The sequence below is a fragment of the Mustela nigripes genome, chromosome 13, assembly GCF_022355385.1.
Source record: "Mustela nigripes isolate SB6536 chromosome 13, MUSNIG.SB6536, whole genome shotgun sequence".
NCBI classification, from domain to species: Eukaryota; Metazoa; Chordata; class Mammalia; order Carnivora; family Mustelidae; genus Mustela; species Mustela nigripes.
In genome coordinates this window covers 87,901,186-87,924,012 of record NC_081569.1, presented here as the reverse complement: position 1 = coordinate 87,924,012, position 22,827 = coordinate 87,901,186, and the positions used below count along the sequence as shown (strand labels likewise).

The 22,827-nt window shown below is 34.7% G+C and overlaps 1 long non-coding RNA gene across 1 annotated transcript; it reads right to left on the bottom strand.

The window, feature by feature from the left end:
* Positions 1–1,744: 1,744 nt before the first annotated feature.
* LOC131998802 (uncharacterized) lies at positions 1,745–11,971 on the bottom strand. Its single transcript, XR_009398872.1, has 3 exons — positions 11,885–11,971; positions 3,915–4,075; positions 1,745–1,790 (listed from the first exon to the last, which is right to left on the bottom strand). It is a non-coding gene; the product is annotated as an uncharacterized LOC131998802 (long non-coding RNA).
* Positions 11,972–22,827: the final 10,856 nt, after the last annotated feature.

The following is a 22,827-nucleotide window of genomic DNA, read 5'->3' as shown; positions in this document are numbered from 1 at the left end:
TGTTTTACCATAGAGACAGGTTCAGGGAAGTGGGTGTGCCTTCAATATCTAACTAAACCCATGTTTATAGCAGAGTGAGTATGCCATTAATATGTTACCTATAATTCTCTTTATTAAACATGACTCAGTTATATTTCAAAATCCCCTCAAAATATTTTCTAAAATACTATGTATTCATAAAAAATAAATCCTAATGTAATGCATATGCAATGTTTTGAAAATAAACTGACAAAAATATCCTGCTAGTGGTAATTATTATCTCTATGTTGATTTAGAATGTACCCTAGGGTCAAAAGAAAAAAAAAAAGCACACTACTGATCATGCTACCATGTGGATGAACTTCAAAAACACTATATTAAAGAATTCAAATGAATAGGATTACGTATTTTATGGTTCCATCTTTATGAAGTTTCCAAAAAGGAAAATCTAGAATAGAAAGCAGGTAAGGGTTTATCAAGGTGGGGAATGGGAGCAGAGTTAACTGAAAAGTGGCATGAGAAAATTTTAGGGTACAGAGAATGTTCTAAAACTAGTATGTATTGATGGTTGTATAACCCTATAAAGTTACTAAAAATCATACCATTAAAATGCATGAGTTTTATGGTATGTAAATTAAGTTATGCCTCAATAAATGTATAAAAGTATAACAAATATCCATATTTTCACTGCAGCAATATAGAAAAAAGGCTAACTCCTTTGTGCCAATTTGAAAGGAAAAAGAGTTTTAAAGATGTATTTTAATACAAAGATATGTTCTGTGAAACACTGTCAAAAATAGATTTAATGTTCTTTACTGTACCATTTTGCAGATCACAAATTATTTCCTTTGAATCAAAACACTCTGCACATTAACAAACATCACCACTGTATTATCATTCCTAGAGAAAATGCATATTGCAGGGTAAAGACTTTTTATTTCTAGTTACTTAGTTACCTAGTAAGATTTCAGAGAAGTAACAGAAACTTTTGATGAGCCTTAGAAACTCCAGTGGGAAATACAATTCCCAGTTATCTCTTACCAGTCATTACTCCCAACCACTCTTCAAAATAATAGTACAGATTATATAACTAATAGAAATTTTTAAAAAATTATTATCTTCATCCCTGAAGACAGAGTAATAGGCCCTGTAAGCTGCATATCACTTCTTTGTAGTTATAAACTCTAAATATACAGAAAACATAAGAACATCAAGTGACAAATAAAACAAATATTAAAGTAAAATCAATAATTTCATTAATTTTTTAGTGATTCCTTCACATCAAAAATATATGCATAAGTAATAGCTTAGGTTATAATCTGACTTAAAATTAAACCTTTTTGTATCACTGGGCTCTATACCATTACAGAAAGGTATAGAACCAATGTACATACATATATATATATACACAAAATGTCCCATCAATTTGCAATGCTTCATGTAGCCCCCAACTGCAATGGACCATGGACAGAGTAAGAACCACTGACAAAATGGGAATTGATGCTTGATTATTTTAAAAAGGTCAACCCGGTGCATCAGGAGTGGCACATAATACTAAGCAAGATATGAATATTAAAAGCAGAGATTTTGCTTTTCTTTTAAACATTTTGGGCAGGAAAAAAATATCCTTTGATTTATTAAATGTGCTTAACCTCAGTAAGAACTTATATAGAATTATGGTGTCAGTGCTTGACAGAGTCTCTGATATAATCTAAGTGTTTTCACTTGAGTTGTTCAGACTTTTTTTTAATTAATAATCCTTCACCCACGATACCATGATCTTGTTGAGAGCTGGATGTACATCCTAGATCCTAGAAAGCAAAAAGACTTGGCATTAATTAAATAAGAACAAACCCTAAGGACTGAACAGACTGCTTCCTGAATTACAGATCATAGAAAATTCAAATGGAGAATGATGACACAAGAAGGATTAAAGAAAAGTGAAAGTTAATAGCAGGATTTAAATGGATTTGGAGGATGTTTGCTTCCAGTCAAGTTGGAGGGACAGAATTTAAATTTCTACTCCTACCTTAGACAACTAGAAAACTGGACTAAATATATAAAACAACGATTTTCAAATATTAGGCAATAAGCAGTTAAGGACTACTCTCTATGAGAAGGAAAATTAATAAAATGAGCCCTAAATTTATACCAGTTTATTGTTCAAAAACTCAACAAAGAGAAGAGGAACCCACATAAAGCCTGGTGGTCTCACTGAGCTGAGGGGACAAAGATCAGATTTTGAGAGAATGAACTACTTAGAAAATATGGTGCAGAGCACCAAAGAATAGGGAACCATGCAGAGGGAGCTCTGGAGATCTTCAGAGACTTCCTTTAAGTCTTTGGCTTAGTACAGATCTGTATATCTCTAAGTAGAAACTACCTCAACAGGGAAACAACAACCGAAATCAGGAGGCAGCTAGGAGTAGAGTTTATGTTCTTAGAGCCAGAACGGTGAACTTTTGTTAAGACAGGAAGCATCAGAGACAGTTCACAGAAGGCTATTTCTTTGTATTGGGGTTTAATTACATCCAGCACCAACAAAAAATTCTTCAAAGCAAACTACCAAAGATCAAAATAACTTAAGTGAATGTCAGAAGAGTATCCAACATTACTTAAAGAAACATAACAAAATCCCTAATACTCAACATAATAATCACAATGCCTTGGACCTGAGCATTTATTTTGAAACTTGCCAGGAAGCAGAAAATATGATCCATAACCACGAGATATATCAAACAACAGAAACAGAGGCATAAATGACTGAGGTAATGATATTAGCAGGCAAGGATATTAAAAAAACTAACTACTAAATACTTTCCACATGTTTAAAAATCTAATATAGAAATGACCCTGATAAGGAAAAAACCAGAAGCTATTTAAAAAAACCCAAATGTAAAATATAGAGATAAAATTAATACCTGATAGAAAATCTATCCAGTGATAGATTTAACAGAAGACTAAAACTGCAGAAGAACAAAAATGTGTAAACTAAAGGAAATAGAAATTATATAAAATGAAGCATGAAAAGAAAAAATGACTAAAAAAAAACACAGGCTGAGTAGATAATATTAAACATTTAATGTCTGTATACAGTTGAGTCCTGTGGGAATGGGAGGCAAAAACACATTGAAATAAAGGCCCAAAACTTCCAAATTCATAAAAACCATAAGCCCACACATTCTAAAGAATATACATGCAATGAAACACATGAAAACCAACCATAATCAAATTGCTAAAAAGCAAAGGAAAAAAAATTCAAAGCAGGCAGGGAAAAAATATTACATAAAACAGAACCAAAATAAGAATCACAAATTTCGGGGCGCCTGGGTGGCTCAGTGGGTTAAGCCGCTGCCTTCGGCTCGGGTCATGATCTCAGGGTCCTGGGATTGAGTCCCACATCGGGCTCTCTGCTCAGCGGGGAGCCTGCTTCCTCCTCTCTCTCTGCCTGCCTCTCTGTCTACTTGTGATCTCTCTCTGTCAAATAAATAAATAAAATCTTTAAAAAAAAAAAAGAATCACAAATTTCTCATTAGAAACCATGCAAACTAAAAGACAATGGATGATACATTTAATGTGTTAAATTTTTTAAACAAATGTGTTTATCTAGACTTTTATATTCAGAGAAAATATCTTTCAAAAATGAATATGAAATTTAAAAAAATAGTTAAAAAATTAAAAGCTGGAAAATTTGTTTCCAGAAAACTTGCACTGAAATAAATGTTAAAAGAAGTTTTTAAGTCAGAAGAAAATATTAGATGAAACCTTGCATTCACCCAAGATAATGAAAAGCACAGGATATTGTAAATAAGTTAATAATATAAATGTTTTCTCATTTTAAAGTTATTTAAAAGATAATGTACAGCTTGAAGCAAAAATAATAACAGTGAAACTGTAGTTTGTAATTTATGTAAAAGAAAAATGTATAGGGGCACCTGGGTGGCTCAGACACTTAAGTGTCTGCCTTTGGCTCAGGTCATGATTCTCGGGGTCCCGGGATCCAGCCATTCATAGTGCTCCCTGCTCCATGATGACTCTGCTTCTCCCTTTTTCTCTGACCTCTCTCGCTTTCGCTCTCTCTCAAAATAAACACAATCTTAAAAAAAAAAAAAAAAAACAGAAAAGAAAAGAAAAATGTATAGTAGCAAAAGTGTAAATATGAGGAGGAAAATAGGATACTGTTGTAACTTTTTTAGAATATACAGAGACATATTACATTATCTCAAAGTAGACTATAGTAAGTTAAAAATTAATAATAAAAACTCTAGAACTCCCCCCCAAAAGAGTTGTTCGATAATAGAGAAAAAAATAACATTAAATAACATTGATCAAAAAGAAGGCAGGACCCAATTACATCAATAATTATGTTAAGTGTAAATGAACTAAACATCCCAAAAACTGACAGTGATTGTCAGATGATAAAAAGCAAAACCCAATTAAATGCAACATACAAATAACTCGCATTAATTACGAAGTCAAAGAGAGAAAAAAATTAAAATAATGGAAAAAGATGTACTATACTACACCTAAATAAAAGCAAGCTGGAATGACTATTTTATTGTCAGATATAATAGATCTGGGAGCAAAGAATATTACCAGGGAAATGAGGGAAATTAGTTAATAATCACAAAGTCAATGCATCAAGAAGACATGAGAATATTAAATGTGTACATAGCCAATATCAGAACTTCAAAATAGATGAAGCAAAAGTGGATAGACCTCAATGGAGAAAAATTTAGAATTACAGTTAAAGATTTCAACACTACTCTCTAGTTGACAGAAGTAGACAGATCAATACTGGTTGGAATAACTAAATAGCACTATTAATCAACTTATTCTGACATAGAAAACACCAATGAAGCACATTAACCAAGCAGAGCCAATAAACTTTCAAGTGCACATAAACATTCATCAAGATCAACCACATTTTGAGTCATAACACAAGGCTATATAATTTAGGATTAAAGTCATATAAACTATAAAAACACACAAAAAATAAGTATAAAAGTGCATTTTTGGAAGATAGCTAAAGTAATCTTTAGAGTGAAACTTGTAACATTTGATGCTTATAGTAAAAAAAAAAAAGTTTGTAAATCAAAAATCTAAGTGTCCACCTTAAGAATATAATAACTGAAAAGCAAATTAAACCCAAAAAGAAAGGCGAAAACAAAAGGAAAAGCCTAAAAATCAATGAATTAGAAAGATGGGACAACAGCATAGACCTTACCGACATTAAAAAAATAACAAAGGAATATTATATACAACCTAATGCCAAGAATTTAACAACTTAAGTAAATTGGAAAATAGCCCCAAATATGAAATTTATCAAAGAAAGTGGATCCATGGTCCTCTTCCTTATAAACTACAATTAACAGAGATGTAGAATGCTGTCTTCAGAAACCCCCGTACCTGAAGCTTTGCCTTCTGGTTGTGAGTCAGAGCTGTTTATTTCAAAGTGGCACAGAGGCCCCTGATTAGAGTCCAGTGCTTCTTTCATATTGATATAATTTCTAACAGCCTAAGATTTTGGAGAACTACACTTCTCAGTGACTATAAAAGCACAGTCATTCCAAGAAGGAAGTAGTTATGAGACTTAAGAGCTGTGGCATGTTCTTGGGAGAAATATTGTTTTCCTATTAACTTTGCAATGGGCCTTTTCTATATGTATTAAGTCAGTCTTATCAACAGTAAAGCAGAATTTTCCTTTCTCAGGTCCCCCTTTTGTCCAACAGCACACAAATTCAGTTGTTCAGTCATGGCATAGATAAAATGATTAAAATTTGCATTCACGAGAAAACTTTAAAGCCACAATCAAGGATTTTTCTAATGCATGGTCTGCATTCCTGTTACCTAATCAAGAATGATGGAATCCAGAAATCAGATCCTATGCCTAAAAGCCCTTTTAAACATCTTCAAATGGACTTAATTACCCCCCACTAATAGAACAGAAATATATTTGATGATTATATGTCTATTTTCAGATTTGATCAAAGCTTGGTGCATGCTTGTGCAACACACACACACACACACAATTCACTTTGGGTTTTAGGTTTGAGATATCCCTCATTGTCTATCTAGTGATGGAGAAACTTATTCCCCTAAAATTTTTGTTAGGAGATTTATAAAATGCTACTCATTACTCAGAATCTCTATTGTCCGTATTATTCTGACTTCAGGTAAGATTAAAAAGGACAACTAAAACTTTCAAACTCAAGTTAGCTGAGTTTACATACAAAAGGTCCTGGATCTTTGTTAATGTTCCCACTGTTCAAACTGTGTTCTTATTCCCAGGGGAGTATTTTGTACGCTATATTCACAAAAACTGAACAGTGTCACTTCTTTTTTTTAATCTCCGCCAACAGGTCAAAAATGTATTTATTTTCTGTTTTCCTTACCAGTGAGATTGAATTTTCACTTATTTACTGACATTTGCATTTCATCCTTTGTGTATCATTTATTTGTGACCTTTGCCAATTTTGCTAATGGTGAACTGACTTCTGGAGATTAACACATAAATATTACACCTTTCTTCAAAGCTGTAATTCAGAAATTCAACTATTTCTGCCAACATATAGTAAAATCTCAAACTGCACAAGAAATTGTTCAAAATGGATACAACAACATTTCAGATATCAAAATGAATTCAATTACAAGCATTGGGATGTTTCTGCCCAATTATTTCCAACCAGAGGTACCATAAAAATCATCAACAAACAATTATAAAACACACTGTTGGATTTCATTTTCCTCTCAAATATTTTGAAACACAACACAGTTATTCTTAAAAGCATAGAAAAGAAACATATTCTCACCTATGCCTTTCTTCTCCCTAACCATTCACAGCACTGAGTGCAACTAATATGAGTTACTTAAATTTTTATTTTTCACTTCACCTCAAAATCTGGATCTGCCCTTTAGCCTTTTCCCTCCAGGCTTTAGGAGAAGTGGATGTCCTCTCTCAGACCACTCTGCCATCCCCACCCCAACACATCCTCTGTCTAGACATGCATTCCTCCTTTTGGATTTGCTCCTAAGTTCTTCCTTCTTGGTGTTCAATACTCCATTTTTATTCAGTTCTTGGGTCTTATCTCCCAATATTCTCACATTCCATTACCCCCAAAATACTGACACCCCCATACACAAATTCCTATCCAATCCCTTTCATTTTCCTCAACACAAAACTCACTGTAACAGAACACTGCATTTATGTTTACAGCCACTATTTTTTCTTTTCTCTTCTACCTATGAGGTTGAGTTCTGATCCTACTTATCTAAAAGTCTTACCTCATCTCTACAGCATGAAATATCTCCCTCGCTACCTACCTTTCCTATTTTTCTTCTCTTCTCCAAAACATGGTTGTCTTTCTTCAAAGCTGGTTACTATTTTGAAGACCCTTGTCCGAGCTCCTTCTGTTCTGCTCATTCTTGACTGAATCTTAATGATCAGATCTCTCTACCCTTTTACCACTTTATTTCTTATAAAAACACCAAGTTCTATTACTTAGATGCAAGTCCTATATGAGCGTTGCCTCATTTTATGTTTTTAGCGCTATCTTTCCCCTGAGTTCTTAGCTTCTAGTTATATAGAAGTCTACCCAGTCCATGACTATCAGAGCTATATTCCTTCTGCGTATAGAATAGAACTCAGACTCTTTGCCGAGTATTAGAAATTATTACAGTAGAGGTATCTACATGCTTCATTAATATGATCTCTCATCCTTCTCTATACAGTTATTCCCACAAGATATCTAGTGATCTAACTTTTTTGGTTTGTTCAAGGTCTTTTAAAGTTTTCCATAACACCTCTCTGAAAGACCAGAACATGATGAACTTTTATTGCTCTAAGTTTCTGGAAACGTTCTTTTGCATAGTACAAACACAATCAATTTTTAAGGAAGAAGAATCTCAACACTGAAAATGTTGCTAAATGATTTCTCATGTCATGGATGGCCTTGAAATTTATAATTAAGTAAGCATCTAGAGCAATGAAAGAATTCTAAAATTTAATCATTATTACAAAATCTATAATATCAGTGCGATTCTAGAAATAAGAAAATCAAGATTACAACAAATGCAAATGTCTACACAGTTAGCCAGAAAATTCATTTACATATTTTAAGAATCAAAGAAGCAAACAATCAAAGCACAAGAGCAATTTATGAATCTATGGGTAAAGAAAAAATTACACGATTAATTTGCAACTTGAATGCAAATACGTAACCACTCCCAAATGGCAGTTATAGAGCAACTTTGATAAAAATTCAGTCTTCCTTAAATCTCTGTATTATCTCCAGAAAATTGAGAGACTACCCCAATGATATGGAAGGTATTCCTCAAATTGATTGAAATAACATATATTTGTATAGCAGTTAAGCATCCAAAGGAAGATTTATAATTAAGCATAAAAATGTTTACAAAATCAAAGCAATGATATTCATACTTTCAGTTAACATGAATATTTATTTTTGTATATTTACAATATTTAAGAGAATATTGATTAGAATAAAGCTTTAATATAACCCATTTAAAATATATAATTAAATTACTACTTTAAACTTGATTTTAAGTTAAAATTAAACAATCTTAACTATTAGGCTAGTAAATGAATTTTACCATAAGTTTCATGTATTAGACTTTTAAGATTTAGTGCTTTAAGAGAGATTGTCCCTCAGAAAATTGAAATATTTAAGAGAAATTCCACATACTATATTTATGCATGATAAATTATTTAAAGTTCTAGAGAACTTAATATTAAGTTTTGGAATGGGACCAAATATTAATATTTGGCAATGATTACTAGAATGTGTTGCATTTTAGAAATAGAACAAAGATTTTGTCTAAGCTTTAAAGCTTAAGAATTAGTTTTGTTTAGAACTTCAAAAAATTTAAGATTTCTTAAACTGAAATTAATTTCTACTTAGTAATTTTTACATGCAAAACCAATTTCAAAGACATACACACATAGCCTCAAATTAATATTTCATTAATGATATGGAAACACAGGCCACTAAATATGAAAAGATTTACTTGAGGTCACTAAAGTATCAGAGTCATAAGCAGAACTTAGACCTCACAAAGTTGATGTTAGTATACAGTAAAGTGACAAATTTCCAAAAAGTCTAAGTAACATGCAGAACAATTTAAATGAGCTACATCATTAATCAGAATAACATCTCTAAGAGAGGTTATAGAAGGAGGAATTGAAATTATATGATTTCACAAACCTAACTCTCTGCACAAACACCTCCTAAGTTTCCATGTATTACAACTTTTCTTGGCTTGTTTCAAATAGAGTAACCTATCCTTGAGGAAAAGCAATTATAAGAATGTTTTTTCATTCAAATTGTTGGAAGAGATCAAAGAGGTTTTGAATCTGCAGTTTCTGTTTTGAAGATTCCTCAGTCTCTGTTTCTTGATAAAATTTAACAGGAAAAGTCAAGGAGGTAGACTATTAGGAATTAAAAAACTCATTGGTAATAATAGAGCGGAGAGCTAAAATCCTTTTCACCTATATCAGTGCACATGGGGCCAAAGTACCACCTCTGAATGAATAATAACAAAAGGATGTTCTGGCTAGAGCACTAGATATATTTTTGGGTTTTTATCTTTGTATCAAGTTTACAAACCTCAAGTCTTTTAGAAATGAGGTAGTATCAATGAATACATAAAATAAATGAATTTGACCAAGTATATACAATGGGCCTGAGCACTATAAGCAGACTTAAAAAGCTCATAAACATGCGGCTCAAAAAAATATTTGTTTACATTTTTCTCTAACATCATGTCATGTGAGGCTCAACATCTGATTACAGAATGGTTGCAATTACTCTTCTAGCTAGCACTGTCAAAACATTTGTTATGTCCTTTCATAGAACAGTATAACCCAGAGATACTGACTACTTTAATAAACCCTATTTTATGTCATTTTGATTGATCTGACCAAATACTAATAGGAATGGTTCTTGACGTTTTTCTGTTCCTGCTTGTTAAAACAGAGCAGTCCCAGCACTACCCAGAGGCAACTCTACATTGAAAAACTGAGGTACATGATCTACAAAAGCATTAGAGCATACTATAATTCTAAACAGAAATGGTAGGTTATTTCAAACCATCATATATATTGTATTGCATGTATAAATAACCAGCTGTCTCTGTGATTCTGAGCAAGAATCACATTTTCTGTTTCTTTTTAGAAATTTATTTTGTTGTCAGTATAGAAACCATCCAGATCTGACAATTTTTATATTAGGTAGTTGTGCTCTCTCAATTTTTATCCAATTTATGTCTAGTGGCTTAGAAATTAAACAGTTGTAAGGTATGGAGTTATTTACTAGAAACTGTACTTCTAGAGTATCTGTATTTTAACAGATGTTCTTTTTTTAAATGTCATTTTTTACAAAGGATATACTATAATTTCTCTATGTTTTATTAATAGTGGATTTCTTTAAATTTGTTTTGTATTATTTTTTAAACTGACTTAACATTGCTCAGATATTGACAACAGGGCCAGATATTGAGTATGAGTACATTTTTTGGCTTATTCAAATATGAGAAACATGAACTAATAAATTAAAACTTGACTTTGATTAATTCTCCTCAAAGAAAGTACATGACTAGAACTAAACCACCAAATGTGTACAATATTAAGCCTCAAATAATTCTCCCCCAAATCTTTCTACCAACTTTTTAATTAGGTAGAAGGTCATGGACATATTTATGTATAGATTCCTCATGTCCTTAGATATCCCACATCATCACATATAATAGATCCTCATACAGAGGTTTGAAATTTCACACAAATCATCATTACTGCACCACTACCCCACACCCACCCATGTTTTAGAAAGTGATGTACTGGGGCACCTGGGTGGCTCAGCGGGTTAAAGCCTCTGCCTTCGGCTCAGGTCATGATCCCAGGGTTATGGGATCCAGCTCTCCATCTAGCTCCCTGCTCAGTGGGAAGGCTGCTTTTCCCTCTCTCACTCCCCCTGCTTGTTCTCCATCTCTCGCAATCTTTCTCTCCCTCCCAATCTCTCTCTCTCTCTCTCTCTCTCTCTGCCAAATAAATAAATAAATAAATAAAATCTTTAAAAAAAGAAAAAAAGATTTACTGACTTCTTTTCTTGAAAGTTCAAAAATACAATTTAGGAATGCTTATAATATATTCTATCTTCTATTTTCTCAGTAAAAAAAAAAAAGATTTACTGACTTCTTTTCTTGAAAGTTCAAAAATACAAACTAGGAATGTTTATAATATATTCTATCTTCTATTTTCTCAGTTCTGAATGTTATTGCTAAAATGTACCCCATTTTCTGTGTTTTGTTCAAGGGTAACTCAATACCACAGTAAATTATAACTATTAAAAACATTATAATAAATATTTGGGTTTTAAAAGGGATTTTTTTTCAAAACCAGAGGCATCACTTGAATAAATTATTTAATATATACTGAAATAGCATATTGTTTCTTCACAACAAATGGTCTGCACGACAGAAGCTTCCTGAAGGGAAGCAAAAATGTCTGCAAGTACTTAAAGAGTAATTTCAAGGGGCTCTGTTGCTATTTCCTAGACAGATAAAGCTCAGAGTTAAAAGAAAATAGTCTAACCTATAACATAGATTTTTTAAAATGCTAGATGCAAAGATAAAAGATATACACCTGATATAAAGGTGACTAATGATGAAATTGTTACTGAAAAAAATCATAACATTTACATTCTAGAGCTCTTAAAGGGAAAACAGCCACCTGTTTTGGAAATTGAAGTAAAATTCTCTTTATCTGCATAAAGATGAATTGGATGACAGTTTGTCAGGGTGGTTGGTCTTCTGCACCAAAGAAATGGGGTACAGAAAAAAAAATTACAGGACTCAACAAAACTTACAAAGAATGCTGAGCTGGCATTACCTGAGCACCTTGTCGAGATCACAGAAGACTATGTGCAGATCGGAGAACACTGACTGGGTCTTAGTCCGGAAGCTCAAGTTCACCATGAAGCGGATTGGCCTTCTCTTAAAAAAAAAAGGATATTAGTAACCCCCTTCTTCTTCCCTCCTGCTTTAGTCCCTGAAAGAACTCTGTGGTCTTGGGACTGTGAACTTGGGACTGTGGGTCTAGGAACTGTGATGTGCAGTCAAGAAGCTAAGAATAAAAGGAAAGGCTACCTCACCCTCAGCAAGCATGCCCTTGTGCTCCTGTCTGCACACGGTGGCCAGCAGCAGAGGGCCCCTCACTGCAGGTCAGGGGACATGGTGGCCTATGGACCTTCTGAGAGATCTTATCTAGTGTGAATCCTGGCTAGAATTTATTTTAATTTGACTTAATTTAATTTGAAGCAAAAAAAAAAAAAAAGAAAGAAAGAAAGAAAGAATGCTAATTAATCTGTGGGGCTATATGGGAATGGTGTGAGACACAGAACGCTTTTATTTCAGTTGAAGTTGATACCATCAAAGAGAAGAGACCTCAGATATTATATATGACCAAATGCAATGAACATAGTTTTTACCTACACATGTTCCTTACTATATGTGTGACTTTTTTTTTTAACTTCAATAATTTAGATGACCTTTACTTGATTACTGATTCATAGTTGTTCACAGCAACTATGTAACTTTCTGAGAAAACGAACGAGTATCTAGATGGTTGTGTGAGTCTTAAAAAATCTTGCCAAGTTGCTGAGGGTTGAGGGGGTAGGGAGAGGGTGGTGGGGTTATGGACATTGGGGAAGGTATGTACTATGGTGAGTGCTGTGAAGTGTAAACCTGGCGATTGACAGATGTGTACCCCTGGGGCTAATAATACATTATACGTTAATACAAAAATTTAAAAATTAAAAAAAAATATATCTTGCCAATAAGATGGCAAGTCCATCATGTATTCAGTTTTTCATTTCAGATGAAATTGCTCCTTGTATCATTCCACTGATAGTCTTGATAATTTGAAAGGCAGACATTTCCCTGTGATTATAATATCTCATAGGACCTGCTCGGGGCTAATCTACTTATTGTGCAAGGAATGCTTACGCTCAGTGAACGCCGAGTGCTGTCATTCACTTTGGGGGACATCCACCAGGACTTTCTTCAACAAAATGAGAGATTGATTACTCTAGCATCTTTCAGGTGAGTGGACACCCTTCTACCTGTCTTCTAGAATTCTGTTTGCTTGTCTATTTGGCAATATAGATATGCATCTAGAATACATTTGGCATTGGTAAGGAGTCAAATCTCATCTGTGAGTGACCACATTAAGAAAGACAGAAAAAAATATCTGGTAAAATGATCAATTTAAAACATTTGAAAAATTACACTATTTCTAAGATATCTACTGGGTTTAAGCATTCCTGACAATAATCACAATTCAAACAACTTGCATTGAAAATCTTTTTAATTACCCAGAAAAAAGTTAAAACATTACAAATATCAATCTAAAGATGCTTTTCATGCCGAGCTGCAAGAATTTTTAGGTCTCTCCTCTCCTCCTGCCATCATAAAGTTGCCAATTTAACAGTTGGTAACTTTTGAATGTAATGTTGAATCTCAATTTGTGTCTGCCTGCAATCAGAGTGTACCACAGGGTAGCCTGATAAAAAATCCTTTGGTGGCTCATATTCTTTCCTTTCTAACTCTTACTACATCGTTTGCTACTAATAGTCTTGGTTTCTTCATCTATTTTTCTCTGAATTATGTTTGTATCTCATTAAGAAGCAGCTGGGAGCCTATGACTAACAAAATGGACTATTATACCAGCAGAACAAAGCCAGGTCTCTCAAAAATATTCATTTTAACTCTAGAATACGGCTAAATGCTACAGACATTCAGACCTTACACATAAGTTTTAATATAGACTGAAGAGGCTACTTAAATCTGTTTTCCTTAATGAAGTGTATCACTGAAATCAAACTGAAAGTCAAGTGTAAATTCTCCTTCCAGCTTTTTTAGCTTCTCAACAAATACTTCCTTTCCAAGAAGCACAAACTGAGCTCTAAGCCAAGAGAAACAATAAGCAAAAGTATACCTGTAAAATGAAGAGGATGAGGAACAGTATCTGAGGAAACAAAAATATATTCACTAGAGATGTTCAACAGGAGAGACTGATGTTAAGTTGTTGATGATAATGACACCCTGAGCTCTTCCCATTCTATGTACAGTTAATTAGACCAAAGGAGCATGATAGGCCATAAACACTGAGAAGAGCTAAGGCCCTCTTTTCTTTGTTTAAGAAATATCACAAAGTCAGTCAAAGGATGGTGCAAATAGAGAGAAAAGATCATCATTGTTTCAATTGAGAAGTTATGAGCAGGGAAAAAAAAAACTGCTCTGAAAAGAATATTAATTGCATATAAAATAACTGTATTTCTCATGTATATGGATTACTCAGCCTGCTACTATGGTTTCTTTTCTTCTTTTCAGTGGCTCTGTTTTATTCATGTGACCATGCCTTGTCTTGACAGCTAGCCTGTAAGTTTGTTGAGGGACGGCAGAACCGATTATAGATTTGAACTTACTTTTATTTGCCCCAGTATGTAGTAAAGAAGATGCTTAAGTAATAACTTTGAAGAAAAAAATTCCACATATTACATAGTAAATCTTTTTAAAATTGACTGTTTTGAGTACAGGCCGAATAACAACTTCCAGGTAAGCCAGCATCTACCATTTCCTGAACAAGAGGGATTAGATAAGATTAACTTCTACTACACAGTTCTGGTCTATGTTTTTGTTTTTGGTTTTGTTTTTTTAGTTTCTTCTAAAGTTCCAGTTATTAACATACAGTGTAATACTCACTTCAAGTGTAGAATTTAGTGGTTCAACATTTACATACAACACCCAGTGCTCATCACAAGTGCCCTCCTTAATGCCCATCACCCATTTAACCCCCTACCCACCTCCCCTCCGGTAACCATCAGTTTGTTTGCTATAGTTAAGAGTCTTTTTCTCAGTTTCTGTTCTATATTTCCATAACTAGTTTTTAAAAAATACTCTACTGTCAAAAATCATATTTAAAAATTATTTCCAATTATTTGCTGCAAAAGCAAAGAGCTCTGAGCAAAGCCAGTATTTATAACTGCTATAAATTTGCTCAGGAAAGAATGGCATGTCTTTTCCCATCACTGCCAGGACAACCCTTCTATACCTTTATAACCTCATGTTCTAAACAAAGCACAGAGATACTCCAACAAGTGGCTGGGTTGTAAGAGTACCAGCATCTTTCCTAAGAGGTGCTATTTCTAGATCACCAATCTATTACCATAAATAGTAGCCTACCTGGCATAATTGAGGCTTCTAAATAATAAATTATTTTATATATTGCTTGCTTCACGGAAATCCTGCTGAATATTTATAATCTTCCTGACCTAAAAATATCATAATTTATACATCAGATGATAACATTCACAAAGTTAGCCTCCTTCTTCTCACTCTCTTCCATCAGATTAAAAATAAAAAATATAAGGGAAAAGAAACCAAATGTCAGGCATCTCAACACTAACCCTTAGCAAGATCATTTAAAACCTAATTTTTCATTTATTTATTTTCAGCATAACAGTATCATTATTTTTTCACCACACCCAGTGAAAACCTATGTTTTTTAATGTTTGCTCTCTTTTCTACCCTTTCCTGCCTAAACTCCTCTAAAATATCACATCATATTTTTCTATTTCCCATCATCAACACATACATGGTCTACCAGAATTGATTCCTGTCATTCTGTGCTTTAGGCAGAGGCAGTATCATAGCCCCAGTGACACCCACAATAATGCACAGTGTTAATCATAGGGGCAGAACCCAGGGCATTGCAAATTTGGCATTTGCAAAAAGGTCCAGATGCAGTGTGTAGACATTCTCTATTCACTCATTAACATTCCGTCATCATATGATGCTTGCGAATGAACAGCACTGTAGTTTTCCAAAACTCACTTTAGAAAAAAGGCAAATTTTCTCAGACACAGCAATTAAGTGAGACTACATTTGCACATAAACCTAATGCACTAATTGGCATGTTCATTTGGCTCTCCAAATAGCATCTACACCTGTTCCTCAGTGTGTGAAACAAATAATTACCTTTGCCTCTAACTCATTTTAATGAATTTTATGAGAAGACAACACATAAAGTACTTCATTTTCTTTGGCAAGTTCTAGATTATCAAAGTACTGACTTTCATCAAACACATCGGGTGTCTTGATTTCTAAAAGGATCTTCGATGAACTAAAATTTCACTGCCTTCCCAACGAGGGAGGAGGAAATGGATAGAGGAGCAACAGGACAAAAGAGATAATATTTTACATAAAGAAAGGATTTCCAAAACAATGTCAAAAGCTTTCTGAGGGAATGGATGTGAATTTACTGCCTGGATGAGTCTGACCCCAACCATCACCTTCCAATGAATGAGAGATCGTTCAATACAATATGTTTGGTTTTTCTATGTCCCTATATTTGACACTTTAAGGAGACAAAAAACATAGAAAGCCTTCAAAGACTAACCTTTTACTACAGCAATTGCTTCTGAAATATATGTGAGTGACAGAAAGAAAGCTTTGAAGACTATATCTGAAAAATATGTGGCATTTTATAGGGAAACAAGATCATGAGGTATTTTACTTCAGATAAATTCTAAATCATCTCTACATACATCTATACAACATATTGAAGCAAATAACACAAATCACATTTTAAAATTTATTTACAACAGGTATCAAAAATGGCCTATGCAAAGTTACTCTATTTTATAGTATCAATGAGATGGTCAAATAAATAATGCAATTACATAAAATCACTGGGGTTGGGACAAATAATAACCTTTGATACAATGGTGGCTTTATAAATATACTTAGTAGTATTAGAATTTGGCCTTTAATACTTTTAACTCTGCAGTTGAGTTTCTATAATAATAGATGTTTCCAATGGTACATTTCTTGGTATTTGAATTTCCTTCAGATTTTATGCTGTGTTTCATGCATGTTTTGCTCTTAGTTGTTTTTCTTTCTTTTTTTTTTTTTTTAAGATTTTATGTATTTATTTGACAGACAGAGATCACAAGTAGGCAGAGAGGCAGGCAGAGAGAGAGAGAGGAAGGGAAGCAAGCTACCTGCTGAGCAGAGAGCCCGATGCAGTGCTCTATCTCAGGACCTCGGGATCATGACTGAGCCAAAGGCAGAGGCTTTAACCCACTGAGCCACCCAGGCGCCCCTCTTTTCTTTTCTTTTTTCCTTTCTTTTCTTCTCTTCTTTCTTCTTTAAATGAAGTACCTGAGGACTTCCATATGGTAGTAAAATACAAGTAGAATATCATATCATTTTACTTTTTACTGAAGATCTAATGGATTGCAACAGGAATGCAATATAAAATTGTTAAAAATCCAATGCTTAAAACCACCATCTTAGTTTGAATTCCCCTGATAGAAAAAACCTGACACAAGGACTGAGTTGCAGGTGATTTATATGGGAAATAATCTTAGGAAGTTAGAGTGGAGGAATGGAGAAAGTGAGACAGAAAATCAAAGGAAATGAAGTATGTCTTACCAAGCTGGTTACCTCTGTAACCATTCCTCTGGAGGAGAGCAGACTAGGGCCTTTATGCACTAGACTACCCTCATCCATTAGGTAAGGGTTATTCTATGGGTGTTGTAACCCCCACAAACTCACACAAGCTGAGAAAGTCCCCCAGTTTTAGGGACAGATAGCTCTGAGACAGAAAAGCACACGTGTTGGAAGTGCGCTATTAGATGAGTACACCCAGCTACAGGTTGAAATCGGAGGTAGCCAAGAGATGCAATGCAAAGCACAAAGGGCACCTGCTACAACCATTAAACCCCCGTACCTCCTAATATGTTTATTTAAGAGGCACCAGAAGAGAAATAAGGGATAAAGATGTTATGAGTTTTGAAATCAGACCTGTATTTGAAAGCAGTGCCTACTTGATTCGATGACCAGCATTGGGAAAATTCATTGCTCTGCCTAGGGGATGATAGTAGCTACCCTCTCAGGCTATGGTCAGGATTAAATGAATTAAGGTGTAAGAAACATCTGACATATTGCAAGTGTATGTGAATGTTGGCTTGTGCCATCTATAGTGATAACATCATACGCATTCCATATTATTTTAATCACTGAAGCTACTATGGAAATTTTCTGACATTCGGATGTTTTCTTTGCTCAGCTCGGTCATTTTGTGTGTGTAGATGGAGGTTGCTTCTGTGTTAGAAAAAGTACATTCCAGGGGCACCTGGGTGGTTCAGTGGGTTAAGCCTCTGCCTTCAGCTCAGGTCATGATCTCAGGGTCCTGGTCGAGTCCCACATCGGGCTCTCTGCTCCACAGGGAGCCTGCTTCCTCCTCTCTCTCTCTCTCTGCTTGCCTCTCTGTCCACTTGTGATCTCTCTCTGTCAAATAAATAAAATCTTTTAAAAAAAAAGAAAAAAGAAAAAGTACATTCCATCACAGCTTGCTTGTTATCAAACTATAAGGCTTGTTAAGGTTCAGTGTAACTATTAGTTACTCAGAAAAGATTTCCTTAACTCACTAGATTAGGTTAGCCTTTCTTTTTAACACTTGAGGTATTTGTTGCTAATTATATGTAGTTATGCTAAACTGTAAGCTCTATGATGAAGAGAAATGTCTATCTTGTTTTCCAGGGTTAACAATTAATATATTTTGAATTACACTAATATATCTTAATCACATACTAGGGTAAGTCAATAAAGTTTCTAGCCCTCACTTTTATCTGAATGCAGAGATCATGTGGAATCTTGACTACTAAGAATACACAATATTATACACATTGGCAATACAAACTTTGTATTTTGGCAACTATCTTTGTTGCCAAAAATAGACCTAGGTGTGATTTTTTTCTTTGACTCTAGAGCACATAGTTGGAAGTAAGCCTGACAAGAAATAACAAATGTTGGGAGAAGGAGCGTTTTAGAAGGGAAAGGAATGGGAGGATGGGTGAGCCTGGTGATGTATTAAGGAGGAGATGGATTATACGGAACACTGGGAGTTATACACGAACAATGAATCATGGAACCCTACATCAAAAACTAATGATGTGGGGGAGCCTGGGTGGCTCAGTGTGTTGAGCCGCTGCCTTCAGCTCAGGTCATGATCTCAGGGTCCTGGGATTGAGCCCCACATCAGGCTCTCTGCTCAGCAGGGAGCCTGCTTCCCTTCCTCTCTCTCTGTCTGCCTCTCTGCCTACTTGTGATCTCTGTCTCTGTCAAATAAATAAATAAAATCTTTAAAAAAAAAAAAAACAACTAATGATGCACTGTGTGGTGACTAACATAACACAATAAAAAAATAAATAAATAAAATAAAACCAAAACAAATAAATACACACACACAAAAAAGTGGAATCAGACCTATAAATACAGAGAAAAAACTATGGTGCCAGAGGGAAGGGGGTTGAGGGATCAGCAAAGTGGATGAAGGGGAATTGGGTATATGAGCTTCCAGTTACGGAATGAATAAGTCATGAGGATAAAAGGTACAACATAAGGAATATAGTTAATGGTATCGTAAGAGTGTTGCATGCTAGCAGATCATAGCTACACTTGTGGCAAACAACAGAACATACAGAGATGTTGTTATATACCTAAAACTAATGTTTGTGTGTCAACTATACTAAAAAAAATTAAGATAAATAAATTAATCTTTGATAAAAGAAAGAAAGAAAGCCTGAGGAGAATCTTATTTTTCTACAAGCATGTCCACCTTATCACAGAGCCAGTACCCTCCTCAAGAGAGTAAGAAAAAGTAGTCAAGGGCCCAAATATAGGTGAGGAAGGGGATACTGAGTGATAATTTCTGACCTCAGTTCTCTGGAATGATCTTTTGTCATACTCCTAGATGAACCAGAACATATGGGACAAACCTCCTGGACTTTGTCCTTTTCTGCTAAGATGATGGAAAGGATACAACCATAGACTGGTTTTCTTAGGGGCCCATTTTCATAAAAGAAAAAAAATATTTTGTGTGTTAGGCTTGCAGATAAACTTCCTGAGGAGTCCCCAAAGCCAGACTTTTTTTGCATTAATCTTTACATAGAAACAAAAGAGCAAACTTGAATGTTGTCCTCCCCCAGGCCCCTCTTCTCCTATCCTTCAAGTCCCATTAGGGGCACTGGGTGGCTCAGTTGGTTAAGAAACTGCCTTCAGCGCAGGTCAAAATCCCCGGGTCCTGGAAATAAGCCCCACCTCTGGCACCCTCCTTAGCGGGGAGCCTGCTTCTCCTTCTCCCCATCCTCTGCTCTTGCGCGCTCGCTCGCGCGCTCTCTCTCTCTCTCTCTCGTGTAAATAAATAAAATCTTTTAAAAAAATCACATTAACTTTTGTTCATATTGTTCTCTTTAGTTTTTTTCTAGATTTTCTGATTTGGTTTCCTGCCCTAAATTGTGTTCATCTCTTTATTCGATTGCTGATGTCTGTCATATATTAAATATGGTTTGATCCCCCATTCGGTCCTGAGCCATTTCCTGAATTGCATCATAGCATCTGACAGTTCTGGGTTTCTTCACACCTGGACTCATTTGAGCACTCACCTTGCTGATATTGGATTTATCTCTCATGTTCCCTAATAGCTCTTAAAAATGATAACCTCGGCTTAGGTAAACCTTTCACTCTCTGGTTTTAATCACTCAGTTTCCAATTACTTGGAAATTGATCTATAACTGGTAAAATTCCTGACATATTCCTGTCAGGATCTACTCCTGTCAAAACCACGTCTGACTTCTCTTATGTAGATTTAGCAAAAGGGGACTTGAAGTGGAATTACGGTGACTGGGCTGCCAGCATTACTAATCCTCTCCCAATTACACCCATTCAATTATCTTTATTTGCTGCTCATATGGGTTGGATGAGTGTTCACTACATAGAATTATAGTCGTATTGAAGGGAAGCATCCTGGTTGGTATCCAATAAATCCTATGCTGATTAAACTTTGAGACTGTCATTTTGCTCCAGAGATTAGCATGAAACAAACTATTTTGCATATAGTGGGTACTCAATAAATATTTGTGGAGTTAAATCAAGTGTTTTCTATATGTTCAGCTTTAGACAAGTCTAAAGGACAATGCATGGTGGCATCATTTAGCATTCGATTTGGAGCCAGCCCTTCTGCAGCCTATAACCTTTTATGTAGGCTATAATCACACTCTTTCTATTTTGGAATCTGGACAATTACAAGGATGGAGAGGACTTTGAAATCAACTAGCTTTTCATGCAGCTGCTGTACCGTCTTGTGCAATATTTCAGATACAAAGAATATTCCAGATACAGAGAATATTTCATTGTTGGGGAGGGGGGGGAATAAAGCAGCCTCTGCCAAACAACGTAATGAGAATGCAGATAGTCCCAAACAGGATAAGCAGAAAAATGTTCCATATTTACAAAATATTTGGATCATAGGGGCTGAAAATACCTACAGTGGTTGGAAAAGTGACTGCAGTAGTTTCAAACTATTAGAATCCATAGGGGAACTACTCTGGTATAAAGTAGTTTCTCAGAATAACTCACCTTGAGATAGCTTTTGAAGATCCTGTGAACTACCACGTGATAGGTCTCCCTAAAGGGAAAGCAATGTTGAATGTACCAATGAAATACATGATTTAGGAATAGGTATGAATGACTGCTAAGACTTTGTGCCATGAAAATGGTTCTTGCTGGTTTCTTGTCACAACATGTGGTGTTAGTCCATGAAGAACATTATCTAAAGCCAGGGTCTTTCCCTAGAACTGTATATCCCATCAAGATTTGCTGTTTGTGGGCCACCTCTAAAATATATTTAGAAGTAAAGGTGCTAAAAAAATTTAAATAAATAAATAAACAAAAATAAAAATGTTCTATAAACAAAAACTTTTAGAGAATGCAGGCTTCTGTATCTACTCCTTGGTGGATCACAACACATATTTAAGGTGGGCGGAAATTCTGTAGTAAAGAAGTAATTTTAGTTTATTTCACTTAATAGTTCCTTCTGGTTTCTTTTTACATAACCTTATCAATATCCTATGAACAAAATTTTCTTTATACACTTTGAGAGATGCTTCTCTGGAATGCAATCCACAAATGAAGAGGATCTCCAGAATGTTTCAAGTTATTTCCCCTTTTCATTGACATGAAAAATACTAAAATGCCTTTTACACCCAAGAGTGCCTTTATTACGTGCTTCAGGATTTGTAAACAGCTGGTTTAATTGAGTAATCCATTATGGGCTCCTCTTTGATTGCAACTTCTGTAGCAACTAAAGTGCTACTTTCTTGCTGAGCATAGAATTCCAAGGATTCTCTGACTTGGGTTTTCCAATTAAAGATTCTGTCCTTTCAAGTCTTTTTAATCTGGAGTTGTCCCTCAAGGAAAGAACAACCTTTACTTCTCTGCCTAAGAATAAAATTTATTACTGGCATTTAGCCAATATATTCACTTAGTTTTAGGATTATTTCAATGAATATTATTCAAATTCTTCCCAGTTACAGCCAATTGACTATGCACCCAGAATATAAAAAAGATCATAACACAGAGCCTGACCTAAGAGAATTCATATTGTAAAGAGTAAAGAAGAATGCTAAACAACTAAGTACAATTCCATCAGGATTATGATATTTTATAGGTCATTGCCAAATACTTTGTAACACATTAATATTATTAATTCTACTTTGAAGGACTTGGGAATAGTCCAAGAGGTTGTAGACAAAAAATGCCTATGTATTTCCCAGGTCAAAAATTCATTCCTTTTTGATAAATATTCATTAATAAATATTTATTGAACAACTACCTTATGCCAGGCAACCTTCTAGGCATCTGGGGGAGGTGCACAATAAACCAAAGAGACATATCTGCCTCATGGAGCTTATTTTCTAGTAGTAAATA